This window comes from Paroedura picta, chromosome 16 (assembly GCF_049243985.1).
Source record: "Paroedura picta isolate Pp20150507F chromosome 16, Ppicta_v3.0, whole genome shotgun sequence".
NCBI lineage: Eukaryota > Metazoa > Chordata > Lepidosauria > Squamata > Gekkonidae > Paroedura > Paroedura picta.
The window spans coordinates 30,588,778-30,601,323 of record NC_135384.1 but is presented as its reverse complement, the minus strand read 5'-3'; the positions used below and the strand labels follow the sequence as shown (position 1 = coordinate 30,601,323).

The following is a 12,546-nucleotide window of genomic DNA, read 5'->3' as shown; positions in this document are numbered from 1 at the left end:
AACCCGCTTTGAGCCTCCTTCAGGTAGAGAAAAGCACCATATAAGAACCAACTCTTCTTCTTTTTCATTATTTATTTAGAAAATTTCTAGGCCAAAAAGGCCTAGTGGATAAAAATATTAGTCTCGATGGCTCGAGCAAAGTCTACAATATGTGCATGTGTGAACAGAAGCAAGGAATGTATTCCTTACAGCAGGGGTAGTGAAACTGCGGCCCTCCAGATGTCAATGGACTACAATTCCCATGAGCCCCTGCCAGCGAACATTCATGGGAATTGTAGTCCATGGACATCTGGAGGGCCACAGTTTCACTATCCCTGCCTTACAGGAACGATTGATACATTGAGAAATGTCAACAAACTGTGAAAAAAGGCTATCTAGTTTGTACTTCAGTCACAGACAATTCTGCCAGTCTGTCTGAGATGAGAAGAAATTTAGAAGAAAGCCACAAGCTACTATGGTTGAAGACTTTGGAGTTGAACAATATTATTGAAACTGCAAAATATACTTCCAGAACAATCATTTTGTGAAACTGCTCAGGAAAAAGATGGAAGGAACTAAACTAATTCCCCCACAAAATATGGGATAAAACTTAGTAGTGGAGCAGGCTGCTTTTAACACTATCTTGAGAACTGGCCAAATCAAACGAGAATTTCTGAGCAAATCCTTTTGTTTAGAAAAGATGGTATTCTCGTCTGCTTTCACTGCAATATCCTATTAAAAAGTACTTGAGTGGATTATCTAGGCAATTATATGTTGCATTTATCAACCGCTAAACCAAGGGGACGACAGAGAATGAGGTGGCTGGATGGAGTCACTGAAGCAGTCGGTGCAAACTTAAATGGACTGCGGGGAATGGGAGAGGACAGGAAGGCCTGGAGGATCATTGTCCATGGTGTTGCGATGGGTTGGACACGACTTCTCACCTAACAACAACAACAAAGCTGCACTGGGTTGCATTATAAGTATCATTTATGGAAAAAAATATTATGAACATTGTTATTTAAACTACTGCTATTGTTTCACTCTTATTTACTTAAATAATATTTTAATGGACAACGGGCCACAATCAGCATCACACTGAAACAACCCTATATTATCCCCTTTACACTTAATTACTGACAATTAAAATTTTGCTACTAATAATGTGATCCTACTATCTGTATCTAATAGTAAAATCTGAATTAGACTCTGCAAAGAAATATAACATTCATAAGATAAAAACAGGCCAAAATGTTTCTCCCTCAAATTCTCCCAAAAACATCAGAACATGTTCCAAAGTCTCAGTATGACTGTCCCCACACTCAGATCTAGTTAATTAAGAAATACTTGCATAATGGCCCTCAGTAAGCATTGACAGAAAGGTGTTTAGCCTAACCAGCATATATGTCCTTCTATATTATATTAAAAACATACTGGAATAAAATTCTGGGTTTTCTTGAAGCCTGAAGAATATTTCAGGGGTTCCTCAATGGGAAAATTTTTAAGAAAGGCTATTCTACTGCATCAATGAAAAGCCCAGTACCATATAATATTTGGGGAATCACCTTAGCATAAAATGCTTTGATTGCTCCAGTTATAAAATGGTCGCCCCGAGTATGGAAAAAGCGAATTAGAGACTCACCAGCTACTTTTACTTTATGTTTAATGATTTTCAGATATAATTTCCAATTAAATTTGCTTGAAATATAATACCTGGATAAAAATCGTCTAACTTGGTCAAGTTTCTTTCAGTTAACTTGCCAATTATATGCAAGAATATTTCTCTTTAGGAAATACCATGATTTTAGATTTCTGGCTGTTTATAGATAATCCCTCATTTAGAAAATATTCAGAAAAGGCCTTAAGTAATTTACAAAGGCTTAATGGAGAATGAGAAAGGATCAGGGTATCATCCACATATAGCGCTAATGGTATTTTTGATCTGCCAGAGTAGGGACATGAGACAAGTTGGGAGCTTAAAAAATAGCTAGATTATTTATGTTTAGATCAAAGAGAAGAGGGGCAAATATAACTTGCCTAACCCCTTTGTTTTGGGATACTTTTTGTAACATATGTCCCAAAATAAATGAATGAATGACTAAATGAATGAATGAAATTCCCATTCAAACTTGTGCCAAGGAATTAGAATACAACTGTTGGATTAGCCATAATACCCTTTTGTCTATTTAGTATTTTTCTCATTTTTCTCAGTCACTCTCTTGCGATTGAATCAAAAGCTCATTTTAAATCCATAAAAGCTGTAAAGAGGCTTCCCTGTTTAACCCTAGTGTATTATTCCACTAGTAATCGTAAAACCAAACCATGGTCTTCAGGAGATTGGCTTTTATGAAAGCTAGCTTGTTCAATTCTCAAAATGTCAGATGAATAGACCCAAAATCTTAACTTATTAAACAGGAATGAAGCATAGAATTTTCCTACTGCAGATAATAGGCTTATATGTCGATAATTTTGTGGCTCTGAAAAGCTTCCTTTCTTATATATTGGCACAATAACAGCCCTCCTACAAAAATCCGGCATAATTCCTGAGTTATATATTCTAGAGAAAATGGGAGCAAGGAAACTAGCCCATCACACCAGCAAAAAAATGGTGACAAATAGAGAGCTATTATTATTATTATTATTATTATTATTATTATTATTATTATTATTATTATTATTATTATTATTATTATCATCTCAATTTATTACCTGCCACATCCAAATGGCTCGTGGCGAGTTACAACTGTCTGAATAAAATCTCAATAAAACCCCCATTAAAACTCCAGACATAAAACATAGATCCAGTAATTATAGTACAATAAGGACATACAGCAGAAAAAAACAATTTTAAATCAATATTGAATGGCAGTGGAAAGCTATATCAAAAATACAAAGTGTAGAAGGCAAGTTGGTCCGTGGATACACTAAAAAGAAAAAACTGACCAACCAAAACGGAATTCCAAATAAACCTGCCTCAGAAATAGTCTGTGTCCTTATTATATTATGATATTATCTTACTTCTGAAGACGCCAGCCACAGACTAAAACTACCAGGCCACGTTGGCCACACAACCCAGAAACCCACAACAGCCAGTTCTAACCCTAATTACATCAGTAATTCCAGAGTCCTTTTTCCAGAGCATTTAAAAATGGAAATCTCATAGAAATCTACAAAGTTCACAAGACTTCATCCGCTCTCTGAAAGATGCACCCTTGCCAACCTGGTGACCTTCAACTGCCATTTGATTAAGACCTCTGCATCTGATAGTTTTAACCATGTGAAGAACATTGTCCATCTGCAAGTCATTTTCACTCTCTTTTTTGGGTACCCAGAAGTCTTAACACAGAATCAAAGCTAGTAGAGTCTTGCTGTGAAAGGACGTTGCCAGAATAGCAAGATAAGCTTCTTAAGTGAAGTCTGTATATGAGTCATGATAGGGTTTAGACAGTGAGAAGCAGGAATTCGAAGGGCAGCAGGAGAGAAATATGTGGCAGAATGCTCAAAGCTGCACATATGGCCTGAGCTTTTTGTAAACAAACTTGTCTATCACAGGCTCAAGCATTTTACATCAGAACAACCCTTCAGCAAGGACTGGACCTCCTACTTACAGGCAGCCAAAATAACTGGGTTTCTTTTACATACAGACCTTGAAGGGTGACAGGTGACAACTTAACCTCCAACATTTGGCATTCTAGGCATCACAAAGCCCAGAATGAAGCAAGCACCCTAGCCTCCACAGGGGGGGGGGTAAATTAGGGTTAGCCCAAAATCTCTCTGCCTCTGCTCCTTGGCTCCACAGTGCCCTCTGCCACAATACCATGAATGGAGGGGAAGTAAGGCCAAGGGGTCAGTGTTTGCTGGAGACTGGCCCAAGGAGGGTCAGGGGGGGGGATTCCTTCACCTCTCTAAGATATGCTGCTTTGCTTAATCCTTGGAACTGCCCTCGGAATAAGGACCTTCAATGGCAGCAATTGAATCATATCAGGTTAGAAGAAGAAAGAAGATTCAAATGGGTGGCTGAAGCAGCAGAACAAAGTTTGAGTCCAGTCAGGCACCTTGAAGACGAACCACGTTTCATTCTGGGTAGAAGCTTTTGTGTGCAAAGCAGACCTTGTCAGATGTCTCTGCCAAAGTATATCAGGGGCCACAAGCCCACGTGGTGCAGCACATCCTCAAAAGACAATTACAAATCCTTCATTGGCATATAAAACGATCACAATCAAATTAGGATACGTAAATGTCAAGGACAAAATGGGGGGAAATGACAGAATGAACACAAAGAACCTAGGCCAGTGTGGAGAAGGGCTGGCCCTTGTTTTCGCACCTTTGCCGCTGTCCCCCCCTCGCATCCTGTGTGACTGGCCCTCCCCTCTGGACCTGCACACGGGATTGGAAATGGGACCATGGGATGTCAGGGCCCCCTGCTGCCAGCTGTTAGCTTCCGTGTGTATGGACATTTCATCTGATGAAACGTATCAGATATATCGGATGAAGCGTGCATGTACACGAATGCTTATTTATTATGCCATTTGTATCTTGCCACTCCCACACAGTGGCTCATGATGGGTAACAGTCATCTTTACAAAAAAAAAACTCATAAAATTACATAGTTCCATTAAAATCCAACTCTGCCCCCCCCCAGCAGTCTAAAACTCCCTCCCAGATCTTATACTCAGAATGAAGAGCTGTTGGTCTTAAAGGTGCCAATGGCTTCAAATTTTGTCCCATGTTAAGAAACATGGGGACACACGTGTGACTGTACAGGGTCCCTCTTTCCCTGCTTCCAAAGCCCAGAGTAGACAATGCCTGGTCTGGCTCCAGGCCAGGATGGGGGGTGGGGGCTGAAGCAAAGCACCCACTCTTCCCAACCCTGGTAAGGCCGGCTCTGGCCCCAGCTGGGTCAAGAAGCGTGGGCTGACAGCTCCAGGCCCCCATTCAGTCCTTCCGCTCCCACACCCCATGTCCTTGAGCCCTTCTTAGCCCGCCTAGCTTTGGAGACATGGATGCCCCTTATTACTTATGTGGACAAAAATACATCTAGTGCCACCGGCAGAGTTACACAATGGTGTCTGTTTGCTGTACAGGCAGAGTTTTGAAACTCTATGCATGATCAGCTCCATATTTCCTGCAATCTATAATTCTCGTGACTGTGCCCCAGGGGTGGTTTGGGCCTTTTTCAGCACACATGGGCTGTCGGACCGGCATTACAACTTCTGCCCAAACTAAAGTGATTCCTTCTTTGCAGCACTCCTACTGGGCTGGCTTTTCATGCTACCTTATTCATCATGCCTCTGGGTTTGCCCACTGGGCTCTTTCTTCCTTTCCTGGGGGGGGGACACACATTTTTAATAGAAAATCTAAATATAGCCCCAGCATAAGATTCATGTAAAGATCATATGAAATCATCTTGGCAGCTCCTTTGTCAACCCCCCTTTTTAAAACTGACCCAACTTGGAGCTGGGACTTCCCACTAGAGCCTGAATCTCTCTCTCTGCAGTTTGAACGAGTGGACATTTCAGTATTTCAACACTCCAACCTAAGAACCTTTTTACTAGCAACCTTGGGGGGATGGGGATACTGTCTCTGAACATGCACAAAGGGCAGATTGTCCCAGTCTCTGTTTGCTTGATGGGAGTATTTTGGCACACGGGAAGGTATTTAAAAACCACCTGCTTTCTTAAATGGGAAAGACTTCCTTTACTAAACAAACTATAGCACATGACAAGGGGAACTGAGGATCCTACACAATGGGCTGCAGCAGATCGGGGGGAGGGGGGTCCACATCTCTGGTCTAACTTAAATGTTACAGTTGTTTACCTCCCTGCTTTGGACACGGATCCTGACACCCAATGTGATGCCACAGCAGGTGACCAATGTTACTGAGTTATTCAGAGCTTTTAACCCTCCCACCCTTCCCAGCTGAAAGTGTCTCACCCAATCCGGAGAGAGGACCTCCTCCTCCAATCATTATAGGGCTCACCTTGCATAGGTTGCAATACTCCATTCATATTTGGGCAACAGCCTTCTGGGCAGTTTAGGCTAATGGTTATGTCTTTGTGGAAATGCATTTCCATTTTGCCAACACTGTGTGCTTTTTACAGGAAAGAATGCTGTTCCAAGAGCCCTTACATCTCTCATCTGTGGCACAGAGAACATCCAGTTCTACAGACAAATACACTTTTCTGACACTCAGAAGAAATGGAAGGGGCAGTTAAATGTGCCCCAAACAGAGGTGCACAGCCCGCTGCCCTTGCTTCCCGGAGGGCGGGGGAGCCAGAGACGCCCCTGGACACCTGCTTCCTTGCTCCGTGCACCTCCAACTACTGCTAGGAGGGGCTTGTACAGCTGCAGCCCCTCCTTGGACCTGAGAGGCTGAGCAACCAAGAGAGTGAAAGGGAGAGAAATCTGGAGCAGGAGAAAAACAGCGGGGCAACAGGGAAGAAACCAAAGCAGAGTCAGGGGAGGAATCTTTCCCATATGTTTCTTGGAGGACTGCAAGAAAGCATGACGGCATTAAACATTAAAAACACACACACAAAAACTCTGTCGAAACTCACGTCTTGTATGATGGGGGGAAAATCACTTTAGTGATCCAACCATGATCTTGGGGAAAGACTGAGATCCCTGTGTGTGCAGGCACACAAACAGCTGCAAGCTGCAAAGCAGAGTAAATGAAATGTATCTAAGAAGGCAAGGTTGAACCACGGCCCGCAGCAGAAGCTAATGCTGGAGCACCCAGAAACCTGCAGAAGCTAATGCTGGAGCACCCAGAAACCTGCTCTTCACCGTTTTGGAGCAACGATGCTTGTATTGATTAGACAGATCTGAATAAAAGGTATTACACAGACTTTGCTCTTGGGTCTGATAGGGAAGAGCAACAGCGAGGCAAACCATACGTAAGGACTTGGATCAAGACCGCTGTGTTCGTGACACATACCTGCTGAATCTGTCCCCCAGCGCAAAAGACTTTGGGGTGTGTTATAGCTTCCTGTGACCTGCCCATCTCAGTCCTCCTTCATGCACAGCTCCTCTTCTAAAGAAGGGTGCACACGGGCCTCCTCTCTACCTCCAATCGCCCATTTGGTGGGTCTCTCAGACCTCTTCCAGCCTGGTCCCCTTTAACTGTAAATAACCCACCTACTACACGCAAGCAATCTGCTTTAGGGAAACAGCCTTTTGACTACCTGGCTTAACCATCTGTAGTCAACTGCACCCCCAGGAGAAGCAGAGACGGTGCGTATGCAATTGTGCCTTGAAATAAATTGTGTGAAGGTCTGCGTTGACTGCCCCATGGGATGGTGCATGTGTTAAGAAGCGGATGGGTGTGCCTCCGTCTGCCACACCTCTTCCCACCCACAGACGGCCTTGGCCTGGTGTGAGCTCACAGGACCCTTGCAGCTTGCTGGAGGCTCTTCAAACACTTGTTTCTATTCCATATTTCTATTCCATATCACGATTGGAAGGACAATTCCTTGTCACCCAAGAACGAGGCAATCTGCCACTGTCTCATGAAATCATACAAACTGCCTTCCTGAAACATCATTCCCCCTTTCCAAATAGCTAAAATTGTAAAAACCTGAACTTTTCCTTCAATTGTCTATTATTTGGAAGTGTTTGCTTCCATCAATTAAGTGGCATTTAAATATTTAAGTAATAAAAGCATACAATAATGTTATTGAAAACACTAATCTATCTTGTACCTTTTTTCCTTTTAAAAAACTTTAAAACCAAAACTCAGGGCATTTGTTTGCAAATTTTCTCTAATAGGAAATTAGTATTTTAGCTCTCGTTCCTGAAAACATCTGGCCCTAAGCAGCCAGTCCAAACCACTCTGCGCTGCTGTTCTCCCTTGCACAGAAAACACATTTTAATTGCAGCCAGTTCTTCATCTGCAATTTGCAGCAAGAGGAGCTACCAGCCATTTTGTTTGGCGTGTGAAAAGCTGGCTACCAGATGTTGCCATTCTTGATTAGCAGACCTCATTATATTAAGCACTCAAATAATGCAGGCCACGTGACCTTTGCCATGGGGGACCATGCCTTTGTCCCCAAGGCCTGCCACTTTATCTGCGCCTCTTATGTTCACACCCCTCACGCCTACTGCAATCCCCCCCCCAACATTAACAGGAGACAAGATTTAAACTCTACGCTTTGAGAGCAAAATACTTTCCCTACAGACAGCTTTAAAGCACAGCTAGCCTTTTAAATGTTTACCATTAAAGGGAAAGTGGTCACACGTTTCATAACATAACAATAAATCCATTCTCCTGCATTAGCTGACCATAAATAATAAATGTCAAAGGCAGCCTCCAGTACTCTGGCTCTGGCGAAGCCGTAAGAGGAAACCAATTCTCCACCTGTCTGACTGCAATACCCTGCTCTCTGAATGCCAATTACTTTGTGCTCTTTCCCAAATGCGTTAAAAATCTGGAGTCAAACAGTTTTGAAGCTTCCCCGTCTGTGTTTCACTAGAGTCATCTGTCCCAAGTATAAGTTTTACATCTTGAACATTAGGACAGCAACTAGCTGAGAATGAATCACCCCCTAATTATGGTCCATCTGTATAACTAAGAGAGAGTCCAAAGAATATAGCACAGCCCTTTTAAAAAACTGATCTAAATTCTACGGAATAAAGGACAGTTCACTCTAAGCACTGAGCGAAGGCTGGCCCTCGCTGTCTTTGTCTCTTTATATTTAACTTCCAATGCACCCGAAACACCAGCCCCCCCCCCTGCCAGCATGCTAGGGATGAGGCTGGATCAGACCCTCCAATACACTTCACAGCTGCTGTATCTCATTAAACAGCCAATCCGGTCCCTCCATTTCATCCGCAACTCTCCATCAGCATTGTATGATGTGTTACAGACATTAAGCGGTCCAGAAGTTGTCACAAGCAGGAGACCTAGTCATGAGAGCAAGTACACAACGCAGGCCTTGGGGACAAAGGCATGCAAGCAACAAGGATGTGCTAAATCTTATTACAGTTGCCCACAACAGTACAGCAATGACAGCAACAGAAAGAAAAGGAAACGTTCTGTGACAAAAGTGCTGCCGGAGGCTTTCCAAGGCAAGAGACGTTCAGAGGCGGTCGGGAATTCCATGGTGGTCTCCCATCCAAATAGACAGAAACAAATACTGGATAATGGTGAAACTCAGATAAACAGTCTGCAGAGGACAAATTTCTAAATGTAGAACTGAAAATGATGAAGAATATTTAGAGCATCATCAAATCCCTACAACTAGCCAACTCTCCCCCTTGAAAATTACATTCTGCATTTCCCCACCGCCACCAATGTTCAGACTTTATTCCACCAGCAAAGTGATCGCTGCACAAAACAATCAGCCGAAGGATGGCTATAAACGGGCAAAAGACGAGCACTACGTCTCCCGTGCACGGAGGGCCCTTTCCTTCCGCTGAAGCACACAGACAGAAGCAGTCCTTAAATGAAATGCATTCTATGTCAATAAGCCAGACGCTCAAGCTGCTCCCTAAAACGCCTCATGCCATCTGTATGCACACGTTGGGGTACAAAGTTCTCGCATCACAGCCCAGTATGCCAAGAAAACCCCCCAGCTGTAGCCAATGAATCTCAACCTTTGATTACATTCCCTAACTTTCAGGATACAAGAAGCAAATCTTGAGAATCAAGCAAAGGAAAAGAAGAAGAACAAAATCGCACTTAAAACTAACCGGAAAGAATAAGGTTCAGGCTACTGACACGCCGGTTCCTATAAGTTTTCATTAAAACATTTCTGGTGATGTTGCCTTATCGATTTAACATGAACTGTTTAGCAATTTGATGCAAACAATCAGGACTAAAGCCATCTTCAACAGAATGCTTTTAGCAAAGAGAAATCTAATTTGCTGTATGTTGTTGTTTCATGACAAATGGGCCACTGGGCTATTCATTGTTCTCATATCCCCTGTCCCAAACCAAATGAGTTTTATTCACTAAGGTAGTCATTTTCAAAAGCTGACTCTAAGCAGTGTGAGCCTGACAGGAGACTGCATTTGTCATTAAAAAGGCACAGTGCTGCTTTTAGGCTTCCTCCTCTTTTGCCATTACATCTGAGAATCTACCACAAACACAAATCAAATCCTCCTGCATTCTCTTCCCCCCAAGGAATCCTCTGCAGCTGCCAAGAGCTCATGGTCATTTTATCTAAAGGATACAGCTCGGCAGGCTAAAGTATGCCTTTCAAATATATTAGCACTATATTCGCCATCTATTCACACCTCATGCATGTTGCAATGGATTCAACATTCTCTCTTAACAGCAGCCAGCAGACGTATTTCAGATGCAAGACTCCAGTGCTTGTGACCAAATTCAGGCTTTGATAATGTAGCGCACTGAGAATGATCTTGCTCAAGCAATTCCCTCTTCTGTCTCCCCCCCCTCCCCTCCTCTCTGCTCTGCTCGCTAGCCTTGTAAACCTACCTCTGGATCATAGCGAAGCTTTCTGTCTCCCAAGCAAGCCCCGATCACACTGCACCATTTTGCCTCGACGTCTCCCGAACGGTGCAGGAAGCAGCAGAGCAGCCGGCGAAGGAGGCTCCCGGGCACCGCACCAGCCTCATACTGCAGTCTGCACATCCAGGACACGAAAGCAGCCCACAGGGGCCTCCGGGAAACCTGGCTGCTGCAGGCAGTGCTTCCCCGCCCTCTCCACAGCAAGGGCGTGCAATGCCTCCGCTCGTCACTGACCTCCTACGTGAGCAGGCTACGGAAGATGCACCTCCGCACAATGGGAGAGGGCTGGCTGCGTATCAGCAAGTTTCTTGCTCTGAGCAGACTGCAAATGTCATTCGTTAATGTAAAAGCCGACTGCATGTGTCAATGCATGGACTGCATTATAACTTAGCAAATAAACGGAATAAACATCGATGCATACACGGTATGCCAAATTATTCTATATTCTGGTTTTCTTTATTTTTAAAAAAATCAGCCTTCATAGCTGAGAAAACTGCCAGTCATCCTGAAGGGCGGAGGCAGAGAAAAGCACCTGTTCTAGGATTCCTGGGCAGGTTGAAAACCAAGAAGCCCCCCGTGCCAGATGGCCTTCCCTCAAGAGGTCTGGAGAACTGGCAAAAATGTTGCTCCAGTAACCCAGAGGGCTGACTAGAAAGGGAGTGGGGCTACTGCCAGACTGAGCTGGCTGCTGACTGCCCTCTTTCGAATGAACGGGCTTTCAACGGCACCTGGGAGGCTGGGGAGACTGACCCACACTTGGGATGCTCTCGTTTCCCCTTCTCTCCCCCCACCCTGCCTTCCTGCCTTTGGATTCCTCTTTCTCTCTGTCCCTCAGTTCTGATCATGCTATCTCAGAGGGGACATTGTGGAGCTGGAATAAGAATAGAAGAGGGCAAACAAGACGATTAAGGGGTTGGAGTATCCAATGGGCAACAGGTTCAGGACAGACAAAGGGGACACTTATTTACTCAACAAATAATGGCATCATGGAACTCACTGCCAGAGGATGCAGTGATGGCCACAAGCATATACAGCTTTAAAAGAGAGACTCGTGGAGAATAAACCCATCAATGACTAGGGGCCATGGGGAATAATGGAAACTTCTGAAACTCAGTACTGGGAGGCAGGATCAGGAGAAGGCCTCTTTGCCCTCCTTGCAGGGCAACTGACTGGCCACTCTGTGAAGCAGACTATTGGCCGAAATGAGCCACTGGTCGGTCCAGCAGGGCTTGTAGGGTCTTACATAGTCAATCGTTTGCCATACTAGAACGTCATGCTGAAGTGCAACAGAATCATATCTCATATATTATATACGGAAGACCAACCTACCTAGCTACCATGCAAGCAGACTCTAAAAGTTGTGGCTGTGTGCCAACTCTTTGCCGATTAATTCTGCCCCTTTAGAACATCCACTTGGCCTTCCAACCAGCCAGGAAACAGAAGGCTGCTCCTGTCCTGGAAACTGGTCTGTGCAAGAGCCCCAATGGCTCAGGTCCTTTACAAGGAAAGTGGGGCTGCCAGATCTCTGAGGCTGAGCCAAGTACCAGGATCAAATCTGGTCACCACTGCAGTCAATTCACAATTCCCTCATCCAAGATATTGCTTATTTGCTATTTCATACTGGCAATACCTAGGGAGAGCAACATTGGCCCAGAACAGGTAATAGGAAAGCTCTTTACACCAGGGGAAAAGATCACATGAATGTAATGGACTCTTCAGCAACCTGTCACGATAAGTTTCTATCTCACTTCTGGAACAAGCGGACTCTGTCTGGAGGGGTCAGCTTGGGTCTGTGGCAGCAGCTGGTCTTGGCAGCCATGCCCTCAACGCAATCTATAGCGGAGCTCCACAACTCATTTTTCATCCACGAATGTCCAAACATTGGGGGGGGGGGAGTCAAATATGGGATCAGAGGCTCACTCCTCCTCGTAGTCCCGGCTGGGCATTGTCCAGGAGGCTTGGCCTGAGATTACAAATTATATTATATCATATTGTATAGCATACTATAGTATCGTATATTAATATCCCTTGCAGCTCAGGGCGGGCTCACATGTTCAGGTGGTGATTACGGTCGTAATTCCATAGAGAAGGTTTGT

General features: G+C 44.2%; 1 protein-coding gene across 16 annotated transcripts in view; it reads right to left on the bottom strand.

The window, feature by feature from the left end:
* TANC2 (tetratricopeptide repeat, ankyrin repeat and coiled-coil containing 2) overlaps positions 1-12,546 on the bottom strand; it is a 114,112-nt gene that overhangs the window by 77,287 nt on the left and 24,279 nt on the right. For 2 of the 16 annotated variants that reach the window (XM_077313810.1, XM_077313812.1), the window contains exon 1: positions 10,418-10,656. The exons of the other annotated variants lie outside the window; for them this stretch is intronic. The gene's annotated coding sequence lies outside the window, so the exon portion shown is untranslated. Of the gene's footprint in view, positions 1-10,417; positions 10,657-12,546 lie in introns of those variants that run through there. 16 annotated transcript variants of the gene reach the window in all.